Genomic DNA, 27,090 nt, shown 5'->3' on the forward strand with positions numbered 1-27,090 from the left:
CACGATAGAAAAGTTTTATGATACAAACTATTCCCTTATCTTGTTTTTGAAGTCAAATTAATGAAATTCACGGAGATGGCTGGAACAAAATGACTGAATTATTTATTCCCAGAGGCACGCGGCAACGACAAATTAATTAGATTTCAGTAAAAATGACAATATTTCCGCCCCCTTTTTGTTCTTTCGCCTTCCTGATTTCGATAAAATCAAACTATCATTTTTTTAAAAGAAAATCAAGCAAGAATAAGAATCTGGTAATTTACAGTGAGAAATATACGGCCCTTTTCTTTATAGAGGTCGTGTAATAATCTGACTAATATTATGGTCATATTGACGAGGAATGAGTCATATTTTACACGCTATTCTGATGACGTCCTGAGAATCGGTGAACGTAAAAGATTTTTTTTTCGCCATATCCTGGGCTAAATATATAAACTCATGCTTTGTACTGTGTGTTGAAACCACTTTATGCATTTTAGCCGCATGTGACCAAAGAGTGATATGATAATCCAAATTACAGCAAGTGTACAAAAGTACTGTTTCCGTAAAATGTTATTGTTTACTTTCAAAAGGCCACTTTTCCTGTATTCAATTTGACTAATATCAATAATGAAAAATGCAAGTGTTACGTGCCAAAAATAACGCTAAAAACGGACAAACTTTTTTACGGAAGTAAGTGAAAGTTTCTTTAAATGAAGGTTCTCGTCATAACCCCCATCTCTTAGCCCTTTACGTCGATCCTATTCTACACCCTTAAAGAACACTTACTTAACAACGCTCCTACACGGTTCATCTGACTGATCAGAACCTGTCGAGGTCCATTAGCCATCGCCATTCATCCTATCACCAATCAGCAGCTAGCTTCAAGCCCACGTCATTAACCCAACCATACCCCTCCCCCTCCTTTTACAAATACCCATGGCATCCAACATTCATTGTTTAAGAGTTACAGAGGAGGTGGTGATGGTGGCATTATTTTTCACAGCATCACGGAGGGCTTACACATGTCTTAGATTCTCGCTGCCACTTGTCGAAGAAATCGGAGAAAGAGCTGGGATAATCTAAAGGATTTTCTTTCTCGCGAATGGGATTTTGGACGAACCACCTTCTGAAGTTCGTGCGTTGTATACCATTATACCCGGGCGATTTCGTTTTCGAGTTTTCAACAGCCCTTCTTTGGACAGCGAAAAGTGTAGGTTTGAGACACGCGCCAGTGAGAAACATTCAGTATTTAAGGGGAAAGAAAGATTGAGAAAGAGGGTGAGAAAGATAGATGGAAAGGGAGAGAGAACTCATGGTATAGTTTGAATTGTTGTGAGTGTGTGCATATGTGTGGGGTGTAATTAGGTGTGAGGTGTAATTAGGTGTGAGGGTGTGTTATTTCAAGGTGTGATAGGATACCAGGGTGAAGTAAACGTGGTAAAAACAAGATGATACTAATAACTTGCTTCCTATACGTCGCAATTTATATTTAAACTACATTGTGAATGTCTTTGCTACTTTAGTAAAAAAAAAGTATATCTCTCTCTCTCTTTCTCGTCAACACAGAAGGTTAAGATCACGAGAGGCTGTCATTTATACCTACGCTCGCTAGCTACATCTGAAGTCTTTCACCCGCAGACGTAGAAGTTCGTTTGACCCCCAACGTCAGGTCCCATCGCCACAAGCTCCGCCGCAAGTTTCCCCAATCCCTCACACTCCCATCGCCAGCGTCATCGCAGTGATTAACACATATCGAAGAAGATGAAGTGTATCTACCAGGCTGTGTTAGCTTTCCTGGCCGTCCTCGTATGCGTGGCGTGGACGTGTCAAGCCTACGGACTCGACCAGGACGAGTACAGGAGAGGCGTGGCGGCACAGAATGCACTCGATGAACAGGAGATATACGAAATCATTGAAAGTCTAGAACATGGTGAGTCCACCTACCCAATGTCCTTCACCACTTTTCTATTAACTTATCTTGCCCTTATAAGCCCCCATCACACTTATTCGGAATCAGCAGGAATCAAGCAGAAGCTGGAACAAAAAAAATATTAAAAAAATCTAGAAATTTTTGGGAGGATTCACCAAATTGGAGTTGAAATTCAGTAAATTGACCAGGTGAATCATGGCTAGTCAAAATGAACCACAATGGAGTCAGATTGATAATTCGTGCTACATTCTTGGACATTCTAGGCGCATTCTAAATATTATGACTGCATTCTGAGTGCATTCGAAATATTTTTGTCATTTCTTTTGGCCGTCCCGAAGGTTTTGGTCATGTTCAAAACATTCGAGGGGTATTTTCGAAAGGTGTTCGAAGTAGATTTAAATGACCAACTGGTGGTCGAACAATAGTCCTTTCATTCCGGCCAATTCTGCTTGATTCGGAATAAGTGTGATGGGGTTTATAGCAAAATCAGCATTCCATTATAAATTCCGAGCCACTTAACATTTACTTTCAAACTTGTTCGATGGAACGATGATAAACTTTAAAACGGTTCCATGATATTTGCTCAGGTAACTGGATGGAAAATCCGCACGTTAAGCAAAACATAAAACCTAATCTCCAAAAATAAATAAACCCTAATTCCAATCTTAAAATTATTCAGAACCCCCAAAAAATATTACAATCCTATATTTAACCCTATGTCCTCTGAGATATTAAGACCGGAGAAAATGCCTTAGGAACACATTGTATTAAATTGTACCCTTTCTTACAATTTAACTATTTTCACCAATGATTCACTCCCAACTGAATAGCATTTTAATACTTCTAGAACTGACTCAATTGTTCAATCACTTAAACATGCAAGTTATATTGCCCAAGCCTGATGGCGATTGAAAGAGGCTTGTAAAAGAAACCCGGCTGGAATGAACACGTCATTCCACAGTGTGTTCACAGTGTGGAATTATCTTCACACTGTTAGATTTGAACATTGATCAGTGTTAATCACACCTATAAATAGTCTGCTATGAGAACACACTGTATGGCATTATGTTACTTCCTGTGAAGGGAATAAGCATGGATGCTATCTTCATTAGATATGAAAATACTTTTTAAAGATTTATCCTCGTATTTCATGTCGGTAAACCATTCGTGCGCGTGTGTGTGTGAGGGTGTGTATGTGTGTGTGTGTGTGGGGGGGGGTGGGGGTTACGTTACACGTGATAGTGCACAGGAATGTAACTATTATGTGAAGTACAGTCCAAAAACTTGAAAATTACAAATTATTCTGGATGAACGAATTTCAGTTGGCATTATGGACTAAACAGAGTCCAGTTAGGGTTTGAATCCAGCTATGCGCCAAAACTTTTCAGGTGGGCTTGAATTTCTATTCTCTCGTCCCTCAGAGAGGATCTAAAGCCATCGATGGTATGATTGCTTGCTATTACTAAATCGTGGTAAAACATTCATTCTTAATTGGGTAAAACAACCACCACGAAACATAAGAAATCCTCAAAGATGTCATCTTTACAACATTCCAGCCCCATGCCGTCTTCAATGTAAACATCAGTTCGACAGAAGAAATATTCAATCATAGCAAAGTGATAAAAGAATGCAATAACAAATATGATATGAATTGTGGCGAGTGTTTGAACGGATCGTCAACTAACCTCGTGCCAGGCGTGGTAGGATGTGATTTTATGACTAGAACGGTATTTTACGACTAGAGTGATATTTTCTTGGCATTACTTCTTTAAAGTAGCGTGGGAAGAAACGGTTCATCTCTCTTCATCTTTCTTCGCTTCTTGGTAGCTTAGTCATGCAATAGACATAGTAAATTACCAAGCAGGGGCGTAACAGGTGCCTGTTATTCTGATGAAGGGGGGGAGGTTACAAAATTCATGTAACTTCGTCCACATTGTGCTAACTTGATTAAGCCCACACCTCAAGTAGCTTTTCGCAAAGTCCATAGTGAGGTCTAGAGGCTCGCCTTAGGGCTGGGGACTAAGGGTAAAACCCCCGATTTTTCTGGGTTGGTATTAAAGTGGGTCGGAACTTACCCTCGAAAACATTATTTCATATGAAAACTTGCCCGTTAATTACAGTTTCTTCCCATCTTCATGATGGATCTTTCGACTTTTCAAATCTTTTGTTTCTTGTTTAAAATTACCCATTCCCCTCAAAGTCTCCAGACCCAGGCAGCGCTAGCCTGGATATTTAATTACGAGACATGATTAACCAAATAATACAATACCATGTACAAGAATATATTGTTTTGGTTAGATTCCAATACATTTCCTCGAAATAAAACGTTCCCGACCCCTGCATCCCGTTTGTTACGCCACTGTAATGCCAAGTAATATTTTCACGGCAATAACTCGTAGAGGTGAAACGCCTTTACTGTTTGTCGTTAAAAAAACATGTCTGGATCAGTTAAGCAACCCATAAGAGATGAATACTGTGCAGACGGACCATCCAAACACATGCAACATCCTTCTCCCCCTCCCCTTCTTTCAACATAGGGCCATTAAGTAACGAGGCTCTCAAACAAGGATGTCTCTTATACACCCATGGTTTCAGGAAGCCTATACCGACGTGCGTAGAGCAAGCCTTTCTCATTTAACAACAATCATGTTTAATCCGATTTCTTGATATGATTTTTTTAAATATTCTTTGTCGAGGATTTATTTTCTATATACAAGACAGCAAGGAATCATTTTCTAAATCAATTTATTTTGTTTAACAAAATGCAATTCTTTAAATGAAGAAATGGAATTAAATCAGAAAACGACTTGCCACAATCATCAGCCTGCGCTGGCTAAAACGTCCACCGGTCCGTAACACAAAGGTTTTCGATAAATTGCAAGTATGAAAGAACCGCACTGATTGGTTTCCGGTCAATATTTTAGTCAGTGCGCCGCATGCAACGAAAATCTTGATTGGTCATTGGTATTTAGCGACTGATTGCAAACCTTTGTGTTACGAAGACCAAGGCCCGTCTTAAAAAGACTTGCGATTGATCCGATCAATCGCAACTATGGAAAGCCAGCAAAGTCAACATATAAAATGCATGTTTGCTCAATTTTTTTTGTCTAGATATGAATGTATATCCATAAATTCATTGATTTCTTGACAGTTCGGTGTGTGCTCCTTTCTTTACAAAGGACCTTTTGCACATTTCCTGTAGAAAAAAATTATGACACTGATGGATTTCCATAGAGTTATGATTGATTGGATCAATCATAACCCTTTGTAAGACGGGGCCCAGGGGTCCTTAACACAAAAGTTAGTGATTAATCTTACGCTTGATTTTCACGATTGATTGCACATGTACATTGTAGTCAGTGCAATCAATGTTGTAGGAAAATGCCCAAGGTTTGCGTTAGGGTCCCCGGGTGAGTGTTTCATAAAGCTGTTCCTAAAGTTACGCATGACTTCACTCACAACTGGGACCTGTTCTTAGATATTAGTCAGCTACATATGGATATATCATTCAGCACAAGAACGAATCTTCAGTCGTGCATAAGTTTATTGGTATCTTACGAACAGTTTTATGAATCACCCACCAGGGCCCTTTTCGTAAAGAGTTACAACTGTTGTAACTTTGTCATTATGTCAACTGCCATGGCAACAGGCTCAGCAGCCAATCAAAACCAAGGTTATATGTAATGACAAAGTTACAACAGTTGTAACTCTTTATGAAACGGGCCATAGGGGTGGCAGCGTATATGCCATTAATCATGTTTTATTATTTTTTTATCTTTTATTTTTTTCATACGAGTTAATGAAAGCCAATTCCATTTTGGAAACATCATTGAAGCATCTGAAAGATCTTGCTGGGTTAGTCACTACAAGATGAATAATGATGTCACTTGCAGCGAACCTGGATCTAATTCAATAAAAAAAATATGAAAAAACAGAATAACTTTGGGTTTACTGGTACCATATTTTACGTTAAAAAATCATCCGATGTACATTTTTCATGGAATGATCAATGAATTAGTTTTAATAATGATGATTATCAGGTGGAATGCAGCAGCATGTCAATTCCTATGGTCAAAGGAAGTACGCTGCCCAGTCTAAGTCCTTTGTTACTGAATGCAATCTGAACACTGTTTGCACTGCACATATTTCAAACGAATCTTATCAATAAACTGTTTTATTTAACATCGTATTGTCTTTTTTAAGCTTATTTATTATTTATTTATTTATTAGAACATATTTAATCAGGTACAAAAGATCAGTATAAATCTGTTTTTCATCAATGACCTGATGAAATCATAAAGAATAACATAAATCATCACATGATCTGTATATATAGTCTTGGTAAAGATTCGATGATATTTATCATATTGGGCTGTCATTGTAACATCGAAAATTTAACAAAGTTGACCATCGTTTATGGTGGCCTTTAGATTTTTTTTTATATATTTATTTATCATTGTAACAGGATGTACACCTAAAATCAGTTTGCTATGTAAAAATGAATTCAATTAAAAAACACCAATGGGGGTTGTAATATCTACATAAACGTTAAACATTATTTTCCTAATCAAGTTAACGATAACGATTGCACTTTTGGTATTCCCTTTCCCCTCTTTCATCATGTGTGGTGTGACATTGGATTATTTAGCAACATTCGAGAGAGCAAGGCAGTTCATGTCATAGAGATATATTACTATTTTATCTCTTTGGTTCATGTATAGTTCATAATCAACAAGATTATGCGTTAACATTATCGTGAATAGGTGATGCAGCGGTAGTAATTAAAATCGCTTTTGAACGCCTCTAATTTCCGCCCATTATTCTCATTTTTCTAATCATGATATTACTATATTCTTCTCTGTATTATAATTTGCTATGCGTATACCACGCGATACGTCTGATTCCCCATGAGTAACAATGCCTATCATAGCTTACTGAAAATAGATCCAGTATAGAGAATTGAATGCGAGAACAAAATTACTCTCTCCGAATTACGGGGCTCAAGCCTGGTAAAGGTTTATGTTTGCGATTTTCCGGATGTATGATTTAAAGGAGTACATGAGCATAATCAGTTTTATGGAATTGATTGAAAATGTTCCAAGCCTTGGTATGGCATTTTCCCTATACGAGATCTCTATATAAGTCATGTTACGAATTATATTTTTTATACTCAATGTTTAGTAAATCAATTGTGGGCAGTTTTGCCTGCGCTTACAAGCAGGTGGTAATTTTTTTGTATTAACAATCAACGGTGTTTTAATACTGATTTAGTAATAATATACCGTGTTTGATATTTTCTGATAAAAGGCTTCATTTATAGTATTAATAATCCGAAAAAACGGGATAATTCACTGAATACAAAGTGGTGAAATCATTGATCCCAGATATGGAGCACAGAGTACTCGACTGTAATTATACTTAATAGGAAAAGAACATAAATTTTGTTAGGATTCAGGTTTGGCCGAATGATATTTCATGAGATTAACATATCAAGATACGAAATTCATATTTCATACCACCGTGCCAGTTATATAGGTTTTCTGGAAGGTACAGTTCTTCGTGTGTCTGACGCTACTACTCTGACCATCAAGCGCATGCCCTATTGGCTACCCTATCACATTATACGTCGAACCCCAAGCCTTTTATCGCTTTTTAGGTTGCTTAATACTTCTATTTGGTCTCAAACTCTCGATCATTCATTTATTTATTATTTATTTGTTTGCTTTATTTTATACTGCACGGTATGCCTGTTCAGCCTTTCCAAACATGCCAAGGGCGCCCTGCAGTTTAACAAAGTAACTCAACAGCAATTCAATGTACTATGTAACATAAATTATAATTAAGTAAAACATAATACATGTAGAGTGAATTAAGAAATATCATGGAATCATTCAGAGTAAAACATGTATGGCGGTCAGAATTTTAATGATTAACAGTGTTTTTGAATGCATGGAGGGATGTGCATTTTTGTATATCACAAGGGAGCGAAATAGATAAGACGGCAGCAACGTGTATTAAAAAAATTATTTTATTATCCGTCCTTGAGCATTTGAAGGGGACATTGTTCATTTATCGTTGAATATGCACTGGAAAAGATGTGGATCGTCTGGCATATCATCAGAAGAAATAAAAAAAAGAAAGTGAACATACTTTCTATTACCTCATCCCTTGAAGATGGCATTCCTCCATGGATCAAAAGTATTTCAAGGAAGCAGACAATGATCAAGATAAATATTGCATAATTCCCAAAGAAGATCTTACAGAATACGACAGCGCTACTCAACCAAGCTCCGTTATACTCCTCCGCCGAGGGGCGGATCCAGGATTTTCCAAAGGTCTTCACTTTCAAAAGAGGGGGCACACCCCTGTTTTAATGGCATTTTTACATTACAAATTTTAATTTTGCTTCCCAGGAGCGGGGGGGGGGGGGGGGGGCACGGGCCGGCTGTGCCCCCCCCCCCCCCGGATCCGCTAGTGCCTCCGCCATAACGTCACCCCCTGCATGCATATTTCGTTCCCCTATTTCCTAAACCATCACTTCTTTCACAATTCCCAAATGATATAGACCTCTTGATTCAATCATACAATCAAATTCATATGCATGAAACGTCTTCACATAATCCCCTAACTAATGTACGAATAATGAAATCATAAAACGAACGGAAAGATTGCCAGAAATTGAAGATAAGCCCATAAATCTTTACAGAGGAAATTGTAATTTGAAATGGTCTAATTTTCGTTGTTGTTATTCATTTCCCACAGAATTAAATTTTCATTATCAAACAAAAATCGTACAAGATAATACTTTTGGATTAGGGGATCGGTACCAATCTTGTGCATTCTTTTTCACTTTCACCTGGTTAACATCTCTTTTAGAACTTCGACTTCTACATTTTTTCTACTGATCTTTCTTCTCATAAACATCTCCGTCTGCATGCCTTTCTTGCTATATTTATCTCTATTTCCATGCAGTTGCATCATGTCCAAATTTGAAATTCCAATCCATCCATCTTCTCATCGTTTCATTACCCAAACTTCAGGAAGAATAAAACAGTTCGAATTACACTCTTAAAATATTCAGTGAATCTGAAAGTATAGTATAGCTAATCTTTTAAAATGCACGATTATTGTTCACGAACTGAAGGATTCGTTTTCTTTTAACTCGCATTATACGAAAAATTGTTTGCGTTTGCCTTTTCTTTTGATCACCCGAGGGGAAAACATGGAAAATGCTTTCCAGTCATCAATCAAGACTTAAAACAAATCTTTCTCTTCTTTTTAATCAGCGATTCATCATAAATAGACAAGAAAATTATCCAACGGGAAAATAATGTCATGATTTGCATGAATTAGGGAACTCAAACCTCGATTGCTGTTATCGTCATAGTATAAAGTAAGGAAATGTGATCTAAGCAATTCAATGAAATAAACACAACTGTACAGTTATGTAAAAAGACGTAGCTAGAAATAAAAAAACAATAATCTCTAATATCATGAACAGTATAAATTTAAAGTATATATTTGAGAAAACAATCTTGAAGGATATATTTAGCATTTCGGTTGTAATGTTATTTTTGCATAAGAAATTATGGAAGTTCGATAGTTCCATAATACTGAACAAAATTATGCTTGCACTTTGTTTTATGTTTGTACCCATAAACGTCAGAACTATTTGGCAAGGGACCGTAAGTACTGTTTGGCATGGGACTCATTAGGAATGATGTTGGTAAAGCTGCGCATGACTTACGATAGACTGGGATATCATGCGCGAAACGAAGTTTTAGTAAAACTGTTTCTGACCGGTGCTGAGCGGTCATAAGTAAATATTATAACCGGTCATGGTTTGGGGATAAGGATGATTTATAAAAGAACATGCATCCAAATTGATACATACTTTTTTAGATATCAATGTAAGATGCAGGCATTACACTCTTAAAAATGTTAGGCAACATACCGTCCACACAACAATAATTGGTTAAAACTATATCCAATGCTGGGTAGTTTTAAACCAATAATGTGTGCTTATAATTCCAGAGTTGGATGAATTTTCAACCATCTGTTGTGTGGACAGTATGATGCCCAACATTTTAAGAATGTGAGCTATGGTAGCTAATGAAATTGAAATTAATTGAGAATCGTATTTTGATATTCTTTGACTTCCATATTCCAGTCGATCGAACAGATCTGTGTAACCTCTCAAACGATCTACATGTATATTTACGGAATTGATTTGCTTTTGAATCATGATACAATATAATACTTCATTTTTAATTTGAATATGATATATTATCGTTTGAATGTAAAGAAATCGTGGTTTATTTGGTTTTGTCACGATCTTCTCAATTTCTGGAGTTGACATAAAGAAACAGAAACAATAGAGCATAGACTCAATCCATATTGCATTTTTAAATGTTCTTGTATCCCTTAGACAGTATTCCATTCAGTCTATTACAAAAAAGCACGTCTTAGTATTTATTACCTGAGGGGAAATTCCAAAGCTAACGGAATTCGGTAATTCCGACATATCCCCAAAGGGACGTATGTCTTAATTATGTTTTCTCAAAATCTACGTTTCATGCCTTTATTAGCTTTCTGTTGAATCATTCACCAATCTTGAAACCATATTCAACTTAAGAGTCATATTGGGAAGAAACTAGGTTCTTATTGAAGTCATAAATCTACTTTAAAAATGTTTAGTAGGCATTGATAAGTTTTCTCACTAAAACATTACCTCTCTGCGGAATGAAAACCATTCAATGCATACTAATTTTTCGTTTCTAACAAAATTTTAGTTCAAGTCGGCACAAACTGTTTAAGATTGTTGCCTTAGTTTCAGATGTGTAGTATTATGATACAAAGTTATTACAGCTACATGCCTGTGAATTGAATTATTGCGAATTAATAATATGGAATTAACTTTCCTTCGAAAGTGAACACTTTGATACTTTCAGCATATTTTGTTGGCAGATGGGTTGACCATAAATGGGGTGAAATGTTATCGTATATTTCATATGTATGCATCCCAAGCTATATATTCATGCAATCTTCTCGGATGCCATTGATCAAAAAAAAATATTCGGTATATCCCACTAGAATTTTTGGTCTACTGCAGAATGCCAACTCATTTTGCCACCCCAATGGTAGATCCATGAACGGACACTGTTAAGTGGGAAAGGGACAATGCACAGTACTAACTTCAATGAAACAGTCGTAAAGTCTTCACTATTAACTTTAGTTCCACAAGGGGATGTACTCGGACCATTTTTTTTCCTCAAAAGGGTATTTTCCCATTGTCCGGCAGTAAACACATAAGCCATTTGAATTTTGAAGTATTTGACAGATGTGACACGTACAAAGATTCCTAGATGATCTGGGGAGCAATCATCAACATTTTTGTCCGACAAGTTGTCAGATCTGACATCTTTCCATGAGTTTGAATGGCTGAGAAGCACAGTTACTACGCTTAATGTCGGATAAAATGGGACTCATCGGGTAAAGTCTTTTTATGAAACGCTCCCCTGATCCAAAATTAATGTAAGGAAAGGTATTCATCGATGAAGAGGAAATGTAGGCCCCTCAGGGGTGAGCCCCCTCGAGGAAAGAATTATTTATTAAGGATGACAAATCCTGATAATCTAATGTCGAAAATTATTCTTGATGTGCATTTATATTCTCGGCTGACTTCAGAGACCTCTTATCCTAGCATCTAAATTTAACAAACTGCCAGTGTTGATAGGAAGACGTCTTTAACAGACAGGCACAAGAACACTCTCAAAATTAGAAAAAAAATGTCTGTAGGAGTATATTATGGGCAAGCTTCATGGTTACCGTACAGAGCGCGTACTGGGCGTTGTGGCGTGCGCCTGTAATCCAAGCTGTGGGGAAGTTACAAATTGATGCAGAGGTTCGAGCCTTGGTCACGTCTTTTGGATGATGACGTTAAAGATCGGTCCCAGACGTAAAAAATAATCATATCTGATTGATACACGTCTGACAAAACCCAAATACACACACCGTACAGAGGGCACCTTAAAGCATCAAATACCTCCTGTAAGAAAGACAGCCCATGAGCATGATGAGGCCACAGGGAGGACATTTTGAAACCTTGACATTAGATTTGACTTCATTTCAAAGTATAATGATTGGAATAAGAAAGTAGGCCTATAGGACATGGGAGAAAAAGTTGCTGATTTCCATTCCGTAGAGCAATGCTAAACAAAATTGGATGATATTATGGGGGAACAGCCCTTTAGTATATCACTATTCAATTAACGGGGATACGGAGATATACTTTATACACATAACTTGAAAACAAATTACACCACCCCAAAATATCGATTTAAAGAATTTCTTTTGATCAATGATTATTCACCGTCGTATCAATAGTGGTAGATTGTAGTGAAATGAGGAGAGAATTAAAGGAAAGTGGCTGGGAGGTAGGGAAGGTATAGGAAGGAAATCGAGTATACACTGTAAGAAATATTGTGTAAAATTTTAACCAGCACGAGGGTAATCATTCGTCCAACCAATTTGGAGCAGTATTTTACCCAACGCGGGGAGCATATTGTCCAGTAAGGTTAAAAAACATAAGCAGCATTTACTTCAGAATGGGCAAAATTTTCATCACACTGGATAAATAGAAATGCCCAATTTTGGTTGGACACAATTACCCGCATAGAACACTTTTACCCAATATTTGTTTAGAGTGAGAGAGAGAGAGAGAAAGAAAGAGAGGGGGAGAGAGAGGGGAGGGGGATAGGAGAGAAAGAAAAGGGATAGTGGCCATGGGTGGGAGGGAGATATACAGTAGCATGTGATCTCAGAAATAACGACAAGATCCAAGTCAATGACCACATGTTCAACCATCTCTTACACGGTTGCAACACCAATCTCTGGCGTCCCCTGATTACCTTACATCTGCAAGAACACTGCTATGTCCATAAATGATTTGTGATCGATGCTAATTTCTGGATATTCTTTTGAATTCCAAAGAGGGTCGAAATATAAACCACAAACAAGATAGGAATCTTCTGGTAATCTGAGGATTTGGAATTGGCTCTCATCATGTCCCGAGCCTGGATGATCGGAATACGTCCACATGGATATCCTATTAGAAACCAAAACTTTGCTGATTGCAACATATTTTGCTCTTGGGCATTCTCTTGTTCACCGTCCATTAACCCCTCATCATAATTTCAAATTTGAAACCTTGGAATAATCACGAAATACACTAAAATGAAAACAATTCTATAAGAGCTGGAAAAAATGATCGCAGAATACACAAAATTAACAAAGTGGAATGCATGATTCGAAACCTACCCACTTAGAAACTTCGGATGCTTTATGTACTATGGATTACAAAACGAAATGCTAATCTTCGTAACAAATAAATTGTAAAGATTTCGACAAAATTCGTCTTAACATTCCATCATTCAAACATTACTTCGTTCTCCAATGTCCGAATTTATTAAGAAACTTGTGTTATTTTATGTCTACCTCTGGTAATTCTCATGCGTAAAGATCACCCAATAGGAGTGCAAATTTACTACCACAAAGTCAACGCACGACATTTCAACCATGGAGGAATAACAACAAATTGACAAAATGATATATATCAAAACTCTGACAACTCTTGCTCACAATATCATAAACTATTACAGATGAGTGTTTACGTCATACAATATCATATTTTTTTTTTTTGGGGGGGGTGGCTGCGTATGATATACCATAGGCAGCAAAACCTTAAAACTCGGTTGGTATGATGAAATGTATGAAATTTGAAACGAAAGAACCTTCATTTTGGACTCAAAACGTTCTCTTTTTTCTTTTTTTTTTTTTTTTGGGGGGGGGGGTCCCCAAACCAGCATCCCCTCTTCAAAAATCATCTCCAGGTGTCTGAATGGGGGGGGGGGGTAACTTAACTGCCCAGTGACATTTTTCCACCATTGTATGAATGAATGATGCCTGTTTACTACATTCGTTTTTGCACAAGATTTAAGAAAAAACTTTGTGTAAGTGAATTAGCTTCAAGAACAGATGCTGAGTAGGAAATAAAAAATATCGATCGACATGAAACAGGCAAAATTATGAGGAGGGAGAAATAAAACTGATAAAAATGAGAAATGAAACCAAAAAAAAGAGACCTGCGAATTATGGTGCGACAGTGATTGATAAGCAGGCAAAGAAAACAGATACAACCCGGGGAAACGTTCAAGGCATCCAAAATGGATGAGGAAAGTTTGAAATAGAGAAAAGAAATATTTGAACTTCTGACGTTTAGCCTAACTACCCTCGACTTCACCTAAATTTATCGGCCTCCTATGAGACCAGGTGATGCAAATTTGAAAGGAACGGGGAAAACGGAAACAATGCAGTTTTTCGCAGGTGAATACAGGAAAAACTTGGAATTTCCTCTGGACGCTCAGGGCGAAGTCCGTCCGAGTTATCCATATAGTCGTAGCAATCAAAAAAAGAGAGAGAAAGAAGATCGAGGAGATGTAGTATTAAGCGAAAATAAATACCAGGAGTATTGTAGAAGATTGATGCATGATCTTGTGTTTGGATTAATACAAAAGGCAAACCCCCTGAGGATCTGTTGGGAAGGGTAGATCACAATCCAACATTGGCGTCGGGAAGGGGAAGCAATCAACCATGGTTATGACTTTGAATTTTGACGGGTGAAGATGATGGCACTGAAATATAAAAAAAACAGATGACTGCCGAAATGTTTTACCGATGAATGTAACATTCAGCAAAACTAAAAATATCCTCAACTGGAAACACAGACAATTTTGAATGAATATAATAGTGATAAAAAACAGCAAATGTTAGTTTTGCTTTCATGTTTTTAATGCCATTATGTTTTCGTGAGGTCCTGTATACTCGTTTGTGACACTTGTGCAGCTGCATAGTGTGTACACTTAGTAATTAATTATCAATTACATGTACAGTGTATATCTTAAAAAATGATATGTTAATATTGTCTTTAATATAACCAATCTCTACAAAAGAGATTATAATTTTAAAAAATATCAGATGAAGTAGGCACGTTCATGACAGTAGCCAACCTAGGATTTTCCACAGGGGGGCAAATTCGTCCGCCGAAAAATTTGACAAGCAAAAAAAAAAAAAATGGTCTTCAAGCTCGTCAGGGGGGGGGGCAAAATGGGTTTTCAAGCTCGTCAGGGGGAGCAAAATAGGTTTTCAGGCTCGTCAGGGGGGACAAGGATACGTCCTTTGCATGGGTTGTGACTCATCGGGGGGGGGGGGGGCAGATTGCCCCCTGCCCCCCCCCCCTCCCCGCAATTACGCTAGTGGTTCATGATGATTTACGAGTTACAAATGTTATGAATCATTGGATCTATCAATATAAACTGTACGTGTGTAATGAAATGTCTATATTATATTATTTTCTCTTTTTTCCTTTTTACAATATGATATGAAAATGGTTAAACAGTTGTTATTTCTATCAGGACATTATTGTTGAATATGAAGTACATCGAAAACTTCGTTGAATCTTCTTCTCTTTTTTTTGACGAAAAGGGTAATGACCAGGAAGCGGTTTGACATCACACCCCCCCCCCTCCTTAAAGCAAAGGACTGAAGCTAGGCTTGATATATATTTTCAGATCAAGGCAAACATAAGACCATATTATTTACTGCAACTTTCGAAGTTTACATTTGTGTGTAGTTTGAAATATACAATGATTTGGAAAATAGATTTGTGATTGTTTAAACTGCGTCACAGCGAGGGAAAGCTGGTGACCAGTTCCAGTCTCCCGGGGAGCCCTGGCCAATCATGTGAACTGTCATGCGTCATCAACTTTCGAAAATACGATACCTGTCTCCTCCCTGCCTGTGTGATCTAACCAGCAAACATCAATATTTTGTGTCTCTCCTCGTCAAATCCATAAATCCATTTTCAATGCTGTTTTCAATTCTTAGCATCTCAGAAGATCCGATGATTTTCTTTCTTGCCGTTTGTTTCTCATTCTTTTTCCACTTTTCCAATGACGTTCCTACGAATTAGAGTTTGTTTTTGTCTCACTTCATTTATCTTTGCAGTTCAATGTATACGCCTACTCTTTCGGACAAAAGTTGAAACAAGGGGGCAGTATAGATCACGTTTTCTTGAAATACATGAGAACTATTAACGGGAAAACTTGGCTGTTATGCCAATGGACACATGCATATCCATGTGTCCAACAAGAGATCACCCTTTAATCAATTCTATCAACAGGAAAAAAAATGGCATATCGGTTTGTCTTATCAATGTTTTCCCGCGGTCAAAGTTGATACGTCTTTTATATTTTATGTATTTCAAGAAAAAGTGATCTTTACAGCGCCTTGGTTTCTTCTGACGAACATGTTGATTAATATTTCTTTTTTGAGGAAACGTTTGTCAGTGTCCTTCAATCGAATGGACGTGGAATATGATAACGGCACAGCTTAATTACGAAACACTTGATAAAAAGATACAGTTGGCACGGCCATGGGCTAGGAAATGTATTCGTGGCGCCAATATCGACACGTCAGAAGTCATGTGACCTGAAGGCACCCTCTCTTTCAAGTGGCTGTTTATATTAGTCTTTTCAGTCGAAGAATAGAACGGGGGCGTCCTTTAGGCTGTGCTTGCCCTGAAATTCTGACCGAAGGAGCATTCCATTATTATACTCTCTCGCTCTCTCCCTCCTAACCTTGAACTGGGTGGCGTAATCACAGACTGACAGTTTAATGAATCTTTCATTTACTTTCCATTGTCCGGGAGGTATCATAAACAAATTTTGAAATGAGGTTGTAATTTTTATATTAGACTTTGAAGAGTTGTAGCCTTAAACAGGCATAACTTAGTCTGCAGGTAAAGACCCTGATTGAAAATTTGATCAACAAGTGTGCCTCCACGCAAAGGCTAGCACATACAAAACTTCCTGTTTCATATCAGTACACGAGGCATGGGTAGCCTGCACATTCAGACTCTTAACTTGAGTTAAAGTTGTGGTCACACCGCCAGAACATTGCTTGAGCGGTCCTGGAGCGGTGAAAAAATCACCGCTCGTTACCGTTCACCAGCGTTTAACCAAGGAGATGATTATGGATTTTCATTTTCATTTTTTTCATATCTCCTTGGTTTAACAAAAGTTGTCCACCGTTAACATGGTTAAGGCAACACTGTATACGCTCGGCCACCGCTGACGGAACGCTCCAACAAAATTCTGGTGGTGTGACCATGGCTTTAGGGCTTGCATAGCAGACTCACCTAACCTGATCCAAAATCATGACAATGCTATACGTTTATCTGCTTGTTTATTCTTTTTTTATTCTATTTGTATCTCTTTTTAGTTATCTACCTATCGCTGCGTTAATTTTCAAATACATCTCAGTTTTAATTCTACCCGTCTCTCACTCTTCGTTAAGATACTTCTCATTCTTCTCCACAGCCACAACTCATTAGCATCAGCTCAGCCACTGGTGAATTTATATGTTGTCACTAACATTAGACTGATGTAATCTCAGAACCGATTCTGATCCCGATGACGATTCCGTCCAGAGACCAAGCGTTCCCTGTATAATGACATCTGCCGATATGCATTGAAGACGATAGGAGCAAGTAGACATCCTTAACTAACCCCTTTCTTTCGTACAGGTTTGATGTTACATTTTCTGTCCTTACCTCTCCAGATTCCGGGGGCATTTATTCTTCCAACTTACTCCAAGATATTTATACATTCCCAAATAGCTTGACAGAGTTCACTTGTTCAAACGTTTTCTCATCTATACTCTGCGGTCTTGGCCTATAGAGGTCTAGCTTCAAATCTAAATTAATCAGACCCTAGTAAACTTTAACCTTTCTCCATCTTTATTTTACCTAAAATTTGTATGGCAAATCCTCTCTAAACATGCTAAAGTTTAGAAGAGTATTTGGTCATGTTTGTTGCATAATTCTCCTTGGTAATGAGATCATTAACATCAGTTCGTAAATCCATATTTACACATAATCTCACCAATAGGTTTACACTTCCCCTTCCCCTTATAACTTCTTTAGAAGTACTGTTGGTTAGGCATCTAATCTTGATTTCTTTCTATACTTATTGTCCTTACAATGTTCAGAGCTGGAATTTCAAGGTGAGCTCGTCTCATGCTGATATGCCATCTCTCCATTATTCTATTTGCATTATCTGCTTATGCATCTTTGCCATGCATATTTCAGTATTAAAGTGATACTTTTGTTCTCCAATCTGATTCAATGTTTGACACATCTGTCAATCTGTTTGCAGATTTGCCGTCAGTTTATTGGCTGGTCATCTTTTGGAGATCTGTTTTTCATTTTGACTTTTTCCTTACACTTTGGAATATGTCATCTCTATTCTTTCTGTCGAGTATAAGAGAATTCCGTGTTCTTCTTCTTGACATTGGCTAGTTGGAAGAGTATCTCTTGTTGATTAGGCATGTAGGTTTATCACAATCAATCTGTCAGAAATGCTAGAAGTCGCAACATTTACTGCGTGTGCATTATTGAAAGGACCAATACTACCCCTTTCTGCTTTATTCTGAAAATAGATAGGTCTTCAAAGTGGTATGTTCAGTGATCTCTCCAATCCCAAGCCAGTTGGTTTGAAAAAATTTCGATGCTTTCCGTTATTGTACCTTCCAATCCGTCTTCATTGATTCTCCAGCTTCCAGTCATGTTCATTGTCTTATTGTTCCGTATTCAGTGTGTTTCTTGACATTCAAAGCATGAAAGTGGGGATTCCGATGGATTACAACGTTTGTAGCATCACAACTGGCCATACCTAGGCCACTACCTTGCTGACTCTATCTGTCGTTCATATCCACGCTCTAGTGTTTTTCACAGTACTGTTTATCGAATTCTGAAATCTGTCTGGACAAATTTTGATCAAATTGGTCTTGAACAAAGCAGTACGATTCTCAGTTTTTGTCTGCCTTGGGTAGCCATTGCCTGACCCGCTACTCATCCACAGTTTGACAGGTTTAAATGTAAGTCCCAAATCCTGTTTTAGGTGTTTACCTACTCACCAGTTATTAGGTTTAGGACCATCCGGCCATGAAACAGGTAGTACTGGGTTACATGGTTACCAGTAGCAGAAAAACCTGACCTGACTTGACCAATCACCATGGTCGATTCGACACATTATAAATCCGAACATTCCTTTATCATAATCTACTACAATACAATACGATGAATAATCTTGTACACAATGCCTCATTATGCATAATGATTTCCAACCACGAGGCACATGATGGAAATATTATGCCGTAATAACTCCAAGGTTATAGGAAAAACGAAGCTGTTTGACCAAATTTAATAACTGCATGAAGAGAGGCTCGTTTAATCTTGGAAAAAAACTTTGAAAAAAAAACAACGAAGTGTTATTCACAAGTCATATAGATTCATGAAAATATGATAATCATCCGTTTGTGGTATACAGCTATCTTAAGGAACATAATTATGTTTGTTTCCGAAAGTGATCAAAATAAAGATCAAAATCTGCAATCAGTCATGAAAATCATGTTTTTTTTTCATTTTTTAGTCGGTGCTACTCCTTGTCTAGATCTAGGACATATACCCCTCGGCCAATTACGTTATGATGGGTTAGAATGTTACAACAGAAGGTTGCAACGTGCCATTCAGTGGCGGACCGTTACCTGGAGGAGACAAAGCATTGGGGGGGGGGCACAGCATTGTTCACAGACAATGCAGTGCCCCCATGCTTTGTCTCCTCCGGGTCACGGTCAGCTACTGGTGCCATTGATAGCAAATTCAGTGATTTGCACGATTGCTTGTAAATACATGTAATAACTACGTGAAATCAATCGTAAAAGCTGAATAAATAAAAAAAACAACGCTAAGGTCATTGGCGAAGCTTTACGATAGGGAACTCAGACAGAAAATAGAAAAAGCTCATTATTCTCTCGCCCTCAGGCGGTATAAGCAAGCATTCGATAGTCTTACATTTGTATTTTTTCTTTAAGTTGCCAAGAAAGAGCCGTTTAACAAACTTTTAAGTCTGACCCCCGAGAAAAAAAAACACCTTCAACTTTATGTTGTGTATTCTTCATTGACGCAAATTATTAACGTAACGCCGTTAGAATTGCGAGAGATTAAATGGCCATTAATGTGTATTTGACAGGCTGGGATGGTTCACATTGATACACGTTTAATAACTTCAAATCTGTCAGAAATCATTCCCAGATATATCTAAAGATGCTGCCAAAGGACAAAATAACAAACCACAACTTCGATAAACCAAAGCCATGGATAAACACTCCTGGCAAAATAGAATGTACATGTCTTTGTCACTACTAAAGTTGACCGAATGGATAAACACTCTTGGCAATTTTGACGACATTCACAGAAAAAGGAGTATGAAATAATGACTTTTCTTTAAGGTTCTCATAAGATGAGGTATTATTTACAATGTGCTAAAATATTTCACCGATGACAAATCGAATTGATCCCCAAAGGATCAGAAGTGTATATTTCAAGAGGGTGTCGCCATTTCGTATTTCCCCTATAAATATGTACCTTCTACTTTATTTTTCCAGTTTAGTTTTATGAATTTATTGGAACTGGATACACGTTTTTTTTAGATCTCTTATAAGTGCCTTATAATTATTCCAGAAATAGTTATAAACTTAGAATTCTTGTAAAACCAGCTGGGATCTTGAAAGTAAACTATGTCTAAAAATGAACCCGTTTATTTCATTTGTCTACAGCTATGTCAAAAAGAGGATCAGTAAAACATCTTGGCCTTGCTAATGTTGACAACTGGAGAATGATGAAGAATGTTAACAGGCTGAGGAATCTCCTGAACAGTGGCAAGCGATCAGACCAGCAGATGGAGTCCTAATAAAGCAGGTGGGTGCTTTGAGGATTGATCCAATCAAAGATGGCCGAGAGGGCGTCCTTTACTGTCCATTCCCTTTACCGTCTCTGCTTTGAACAAGACAGTGCTTATCAAGAATTACAAGGACACTGCGAGAGAGAGGGAAGGGGGAGGGGGTTTAAAATCTGCTAATTAGTTTCCATGCCATTAACATTACCTGAGATAACGCTTTGAGAAAATAATGTCAATAATTTGATCGAAATTATTTTACCACCGATTTCAACCGGACATTGTTGTTCTGAAGAATTGTCAGACGCTTGACATTTTAGAATGGAGAAGATAAATAATAACATTTGGTTTTTCATGGCCCGCTGTGAAAGCAGTGTTCTGTCAGCAGTGAAAAATTGTCCACTATCTATTTATGATTCTTACAAAAGCTTTTAAAGTGTTTCAAATTTGATGAAAGTGTGCTATGAGTGGCTAGAGCCTTTCAAAAAATAAAGTTCTTGCTTTTTTTCCCCATCTTCCCCCCTTCCTGGATCCGTGCCCGCCCCACAAAAAAAAATATCAATGACCGAAAGGACCCCAGGCTGAAGACTTTTCCTTCATTCGCTGGCTCCACTGATATAACTTTTCGCATTGACTGTCATTTATTCTAACAACATAGGGATCAGCAAAATATACTTATTTCCTATCATACCTAAGAAATCTGAAGAGAAATGTGTCTTTTGATCTTTTTTTCAATTGATTACTATTTTTTTACTTTCCGCTTGTGAATTTTACCTTTCTTTCCTTTTCATTTTTTCAGATGTATTTCCTCATTCTCTTTGTTTCTTTTCTTGTCATTATATCTTGCAGATCGCTACACCATCGACACCTTTTTACAGCAAAGACTAAATACATTCCTGACCTTTTCGTTCGATCCGTCTGCCATATTTCATTAGATCCCTGGCTTCGAAATTATTCCTCTTCCCTCCCAATTCCATTATCCATTATATTTAATGATCCACGGTGGAAAAATCATCCGGATATAAGGAAGAGGTGATGTTCATACTAATGACTTACAGTGAGCAGCTAACGCCTACGACTGAATCAATTATTCCAGCATAGCACGATACAAAGCATGTTTGAATTTCTCAAAATAATGTAGAAGTATACTTTTATAGTTTTCATAGAATATTTTTTGAATATTCAACGGCTTCAGTTGATAGGAGTCTAAGTGCACAATTTAGCTGCAGTTTTGATACTTTTTTGTCCTTTTTCTTCATTGTATGAAATGAAACAAAATAACTGAATACTAGAAAGTAGAATATTTGTAATCTAGGTGATTTTTATTTTTAATAAAAGCTGCATCATCTCTGTTGGCTTACTCTGATTGTAATAATATTTAACAGATACATACCGTCCTGGGATAGATCGATGAAAGATAAGGGTATGTTTGCTTCGTTCGGACAAACATGTTACTTTTATAGACATTTTAGACAACCGTATGGAATTCACACAATTATACATAATTATTCTAGAGGCAGGCACCCCGAATGTTTATATTAATGAATAAGTACTAGATGGTATGTATATATTCAAATGCAAATAAGCTGTATATGAAAGATTGCTATTTGTGAATATAACATGAAGTTTAAAAAAGTGTAATTAGTCTGACAATTTGGTACATAAATCTAATAAACCTTTGCTAGAGGTATGGTCCCTTTCAATAACACAGATTTGCTATGATGATATAATATGTTGCTATTCTAGGTTTTCCTCACTTGTCTTAATCTCATGTTCTATGTTTGGAAATAACAATAATATAATAATAAATACACCAAAACAAAATTTTTGAAGATCTTTACTTTCTCATCGAATTGATGTTCAATCAATAGCAGTGTTATATCAAACATGAAACATAAAATAATGCAACTATAACAGAAAGATCCTAAATTAAGGATCCTGAAGTTAACCGATTAAATTGACAAATGTTACACATGGTTTTATTTTTCATACTCTGTGAACATTTATAAGTCTTGTGATAGGCCAGTGCGCCGAACGTTATTATATGTCAGTACTTTCATTTCATTATCAAAACAAATAAAGCATTTTTTGCGTGATAGAAGCATATTGAATAGATGGAGGCTGTTAAGTTAAAATGATATAAGAGTGCCTACTGTAAAAAAAATGACAATTGAGAATTTTCTTTGATATTTTGGTCAACAATAAATTATCCCTTTTAATGCAAAGACAAATAAAAAGAGCTCGGAACAATTAATAAATTACTGTATATTATTAATCGATGTTTTTGCAGTGTTTTTTTATCGTCTATGTTCGAATTTTTACAAGTGAACTTCAGCGTGTGATTAATTTACAATTGTGCTTAAAGGTTAGTGAACCTCACCACAAAATATACTCCATCGTACTGAGTGTTGAGTGTGGACGACAGCAATACAATGTTCGGCGAGCCCAGAGAAACAAAGTCTGAGATGTTTTATCATCTGACCTGACAATAAATAGCTAAAACATTGTCAGAACGTAAACATTTCAAATAATTTCTGGTGGGGTATAACTTTTGAGCACCACTGTACCTTAATTTTGATAAAAACGAAACAACAACAATTTTACATTGCACAATAGAAAAGAGATTTAAGTTTTACATTTACATTTGACACTCTAAAACATGCTGATCTTGACAAGGAAACAAGCGAGAGGAAAAGTGTTACCAAAAGCATCTCCACATTCAAATTACTACCCACAACTTAGGAAACTACGCTTCCCAATGAAAAGTCATCACAGTTTGTAGCTTGGCTCATCATTAGAATGGGAGAATGCTGGCGTGCTTAAAGTAGAGATGGATATCTATTAATAGCTTCCTTCACGCTTGAACTTTTTAAATAATATATTAAAGTCTGAATTATGATGGCCTATCCGATTGTCGCATCAATACAATACTATAGTGAAACTGAAAAGACAATGACGTCATTTTGACGATGTGTCCTTGTTGGCTGTGTGAGGTTTAATGAGCCGAATCATGGGGGTGGAGTCCTGTTGACAAGAAAATGATGGCAAGAGACTGTTTCCAGCATAATAGCACAATCAGCGAATTACATTGAATAAATGATTACAAGAATAGATATGAAATACCACGCTTTAAGATAACAACGATGATTTAACAAAAAAATTCACATATTTAAAACCCCTCCCCATACTACCCCCTTAAAGGGATGGTCCGGGCTGAAATTATTTATATCTAAATGAATAGAGTAAAATTCACAAAGCGAAATGCTGAAAATTTCATCAAAATCAGATAACAAATAACGAATTGAATCAATATTTTGAGAAAACAGTTATATGCATATAGTCATGAATATTCATTTGGAGGGCTGATGATGTCATATCCCCACTTCCCTTTTTCTTATGTTAGTACATGAAATCATAATTGTTTCATTTTTCATACATGTGTAAATGATGTGTCTCTATTATGATGAGCTAAGTTGCGGCAATAAATAACCAATGCACTTAATCAGTTGTCAATCCAAGTGTTTTAGTTCTTGGTGAAATATGTTGAATAAACCTAGTTTGATAATACAAAAGAACAAGTGGGGGTATGACATTATTGGCCCATCTAATGAATATTCATGAAGACGCGCCTAGAACTGTTTCACCGGAATAATGCAAATATTTGAAACTCAATAAAACTTCGTTATTTGTTATCCGATTTTCATCAAGCTTTCAGCATTTTGCTCTGTGAATTTTACCCTATTTATTGAGATACAAATATCTCAAGCCCGGACCATCCCTTTAATTGGCGAATGGTGTCAATTACGCCAATGTATGTAGCACGAAGAACCTGCCCATTGTCGAAACTATGATGGTATTCTCAAATCCTGGCGCGTTGTATTCATGAGCTTTTTAGAGCCCAATTTTTTTTTAGGGGGGAGGGGGTAATATTAATATAGGTTTTCCCGTCCAATTTCGCACTTAGTGCATGCAAAAGTAAAGATAGGTCATTGAATTTCACACATAGTGCATGACAAAGTATAAATAGGTCATTCAATTTATTAGATAGGGCAGCCAAAATCACCAGTCGGCATTCAGATTCGCTATAGTGTAAACAAAATAGCCATTTGGTATTCATAATTTCTTTAGAGCAACCAAATCCGCCACTCGGAATACGAATTTGTACATAGTGCATCCAAGTTCGCCCGTGCAACCCCCTCGAGCTATGTTAGAGCATTCTTTTTCGCCATTATGCATCCAATTATACAATTTGTGCATGCAATTTGGTTCAATATTCTCCTTCTTACTATTCCTCTTCTCATTATTCCTGAATTTCTTTTTTTTTCATTTCTTTCTGACTCCCATCCTCTATATTTTCGCTCCATCCCTGGAATCGACTATTGCTCAATCCTCCGTCGTTTCTATTTCTCTGACATTCTAACAATTGTTGTTACTTCCAAATCTTGTCTTGTCACATTTCTCTTGATTCAATTTTTTTGCCGTACTCTTAAGTTTTGCTATTTTGTTTGTTTTATATCCATTTTGTTGCTTGTATATTAATCTTATGAATATTGAGTTATTATTTTTACTGATTGTATTTTGTCCTTCAGGACCATGATGTAAAACAGCCTTTGTGCTGATACATGTTTTTATCCTGAATAAATATTTTGAAATAAATAAATAAATAAAAAATAAATAACATAATTTTTTTCTATTTTTTTAAAACTTTCTCATGTTTATATTTTCTTCCATTTCATGGGCTTACTATGTCCATATTAATTCACCGAAAAAAATAAATATCGGATGGCTAAAGGCATATGAATTAACAGAGGAACAATTTCCTGACATTTTCCTGTGTTAATTCATATGTCTTTTTTTATCTTTGTAATTCTTTTTGTTCTTCATGTACAGTGCGTCCCAGAAAAAACGAAACCGAGATTTAGCGATCATTTATCATTACTTAATCATACATAAAATAGACAAATAACCTACCAATTTAAAGCTTAGAATCTCCTCTTTCATCTGATATTACTTAGATTATTTTTCATTCACGCATGAGTGAGCAAATACAATTTGAAGAAAGGATATCAGAAATTCATTTTTCGGGGGGTATCTGGGTTTCAAAAAGAAAACCACATTTTTGAAAAGTTCAATATCTCCTCTTTAATTTGATACCTAAATTACAGAAAATGGTCATGAAATAACAAAGTTCTGGTCATTTGAAATAAGGCTTGAATTTCAATAATTTCATAAAATAAAGAGGTTCTCCAGGCTGGCTTTCAAACTCACTCGACACTCTGTTTTGTTGACGATCAGCCATGCATTAAATCTGTTGTTCACCATGCGAAAGCTTCTGTGGGAAACCAGTGAAAACACGTTTATCTCATAAAATTATGGAAATACAAGCCTTATTTCAAATGACCAGAACTTTTTTATTTCTTGACCATTTTCTGTAATTTAGGTACCAAATTAAAGAGCGGATATTGAACTTTTCAGAAATGTGGTTTTCGTTTTGAAACCCAGATACCCCCCGCCAAATGAGTTTTGGTATCCTTTCTTCAAATTGTTTTTGCTCACTCATGCGTGAATAAGAAATAACCTAAGTAATATCAGATGAAAGAGGAGATTCTAAGCTTTAAATTGGTAGGTCATTTGTCTATTCTATTTATGATTAAGTTATGATAAATGATCGCTAAATCTCGGTTTCGTTTATTCTGGGACGCACTGTATATTTTCTTGTCATTTGCACCATCTCTTCGATATATGCATTGACTAGAGACATAATCATAGCATGTATACAATATCATGATTTTCTTCTTTCATATTTACGTTTAATGTTCTTTTTATCTTGCATCTGTTTTCATATGACTTTAATCATTTAAAACAATAATCTTTTCATCAAAACTTAAGACATTGACTACGGTTTTCTTCCCTTATATAATTATTTTTTAACCTTTTATATTCTTTAAAAAACATAATAACTGAATGTATACTTTATATGATATCGTAATTGCAGATGGTTATATTTTACAGATCTTTGGTATGAAATTTTCATGTTAAAGTTCAAAGAACAAAACTCGGCCTTTTTTCAGCCATTGATTACTTTAGCATGTATACAATATCATGATTTTCTTCTTTCATAACATACTTTTGTTTTCTTTTAATCTTGTATCTGTTTTCATATGCCTTTAATCATTTAAAACAATAATTTTTTCATCAAAACTTAAGACATTGACTACGATTTTCTTCCCTTATATAATTCTTTTTGAACCTTTTATATTCTTTAAAAAACATAATATATAACTAAATGTACATACTTAATATGATATCGCAATTGCAGATGGT

At 36.4% G+C, this 27,090-nt stretch overlaps 1 long non-coding RNA gene across 1 annotated transcript; it reads left to right on the forward strand.

Annotated features, from left to right (window-relative positions):
* Positions 1–941: 941 nt before the first annotated feature.
* On the forward strand, positions 942–23,041 carry LOC121422134. Its single transcript, XR_005971122.1, has 4 exons — positions 942–1,192; positions 1,549–1,912; positions 20,648–20,789; positions 21,616–23,041. It is a non-coding gene; the product is annotated as an uncharacterized LOC121422134 (long non-coding RNA).
* Positions 23,042–27,090: the final 4,049 nt, after the last annotated feature.

Source organism: Lytechinus variegatus, chromosome 1 (genome assembly GCF_018143015.1).
Source record: "Lytechinus variegatus isolate NC3 chromosome 1, Lvar_3.0, whole genome shotgun sequence".
NCBI lineage: Eukaryota > Metazoa > Echinodermata > Echinoidea > Temnopleuroida > Toxopneustidae > Lytechinus > Lytechinus variegatus.